This window comes from Sceloporus occidentalis, unplaced genomic scaffold (assembly GCF_023333645.1).
Source record: "Sceloporus occidentalis isolate IW3139 unplaced genomic scaffold, rSceOcc1.0.p SCAF_29, whole genome shotgun sequence".
Classification (NCBI taxonomy): Eukaryota; Metazoa; Chordata; class Lepidosauria; order Squamata; family Phrynosomatidae; genus Sceloporus; species Sceloporus occidentalis.
The window spans coordinates 3,182,162-3,184,541 of NW_028317009.1; positions in this window are offsets into that span (position 1 = coordinate 3,182,162).

Here is a 2,380-nt window from a genome sequence, read left to right on the forward strand (position 1 = left end):
GATCAGAGAGCTGTAGTGGTTATGGAAGTTAACTCTTGTTTGGTGTGGGGGGGGGAATCATTATTAGATTACTAATATTAAAAACATATAGAAACTTTGTAGTGGTGTATTCTGGTCTTGGCAAACAGGTCTAGGGTGGCAGCAGCCCCACTGCCTAATAACCAGGGGTAGATCACCTGATTGGGCGATGAGGCTTCTTGGAACGCCATCACTTCATGAGCCTGTTGGGGAGGACATACATCCGGGTGCTGGGATATGATGTCGTATCACGGCGCTCAGCATAGAGGATGGCCTCCAGAATGGTAAGTGGTGGGCTGGCTGTAGTGGGCACTACATTTGGGTCAGGCCTATGGGAGAGCTCTGCAAGCCAAGATAATGCCACTGCACATTTGGCACATGTGATTTCCTCCATTTTAAACGACTGTTGAATTATAAACAGAGTTTCTGTATATATCACAGTATTCAGTGGTCCACGAGGGAATGCATTCGAACACACACATTCAAACAGCTACTGATTCATCAATATCCTTTAACTCAAGCCTTTTCCATCTTTAGTATCCCCATTATATACAAGAGATGCAGAACACTTATCTCATGAAAGTTCCATAGTCCACTATGGTTCAATTAACGATACACTGCCTCCTGTGACACCTTGGTGGCCATCAGCAGTAGAAAGCTCATTCAAGGCCACATCCAACCCAAGGTCCAACAATTTCGATCTTTTACTCTTAGAATTAACTTAGGAATCCATATCCCAGGTTTAAAAGCCTCAGGTCAGTTCATTGTACTTGGTTCCAACCACTTCTTAAGCTTAGATGAAAAATTGATCTCATTTCAAACCCCCACCTTAGCTCCCTATGCTTACTTGAGAATCACGTTCTCTTATATTAACCTTTCGTTCCATTTTTCACAGGATGTAGATTTTATTTTTATAAGTTACAACCCAGACTCTGATTATCCTGTTGGATATCCAGAATTATAACATGGAGGACAGCAGGTAAAAATAATAAAAAGAAAATGATGAGATAATTTAACGTTTGATGATATGCATGGATAACGAAAAAGAAAAAAGCAGTGTATATACAGAAATTATTCCCAACAGATGGGACGGAAGATTGCGCAACTGAATATTTTTTTATTGTGGCTAATTAATCAATAGAGGTGGAAAAAACAATAAACTTTGAGGGTATTGTTAGGGTAGTCTTATCAGTTGTTCAGTTTCATCTGTTACTGTTAAAATAATGAGTTAATTTTGGATTCAAATGCTTCTGTGAAGCAAATTTAAACAGTATCAATATCTCAGAATATATTTACAAAGTAGAAAGAAGGTGTCAGGAAGAGAGAGTATATTGCGGTATGGAACACATAATGAATACAGTATGTCTTGTGCTGATACTCCCCAGATATTTCAATGCTTTATAGAGAACTCTGTGTTTTGCATTTGCAAAATTATTCAGATGATTTCAAGTCGGGGATAAAATTATAGGTTTCTGGCACTGGTTTAAAAACATTATGTATTTTAATATCCCCCAGTTTTGGTTTATGGAAAAGTATGTAGTCCTATAAAAACAATTCGGGTACTTCTGCTTTAGGATTTACTAAGCGGCAGCAACTATATATGTGGGAATGATATCGTACTGTGGAATATGGTGGTGTTAAATAAAAACAATAAATAATAAAGCTGTTGAGGAATAATGGGATGTTACATGGTCTTATCACCATAGCATCCAACGGAATGGCAGAATGTTCCATTGGTTGATGTGGTAATACGACCATGTTCTAAATGTTGCTCAACATGACCTTCACCGATATTCTTTGGACATAGCGAGATTGGTCCTTCTTGTAATGTGTTGGATTTACTTTAGAAACAGATTCAGATAGGGTGAAAAGTTGGGTGGTGGTGAACATTTGGAGTCAGATAAACTTCTTGAAAGTAGAACTCAACATGGACACTGAGTTTGAAGAAATAGGGCAATTGAGTTGGTTTGGGTTTAGACCAGGTTGAGATATTTGGGACTTCAAACCACTTTAGAATGTGTGAATTTGAACTATATAGGAACCCTTTACAAAGGATCTGTTTTAAGAATTTGTTAGTAATATCTGACGAGTCCTGACAAAGTCACCACCTAGAGACTAGTACTAGAGGCTACACTCTTGGATGCAAATTACTGTGCTGCTGTCTGCAACTATTATAGTATTTTATTTAAATATCCATATTTTCAACATGCCAATATCTTTCACATCTTTGGTTCTACGTGGGTTCCAGTTAGGTTTACAGTTTTCCATCTCTAGAAATGTTTAGGTTCTTAAAATTGTAAACTTGCAAGCGGGTTCGTCTTAGTCTGCCAGTTCTATTTTTATCAGACCCTTTGAAAGTATG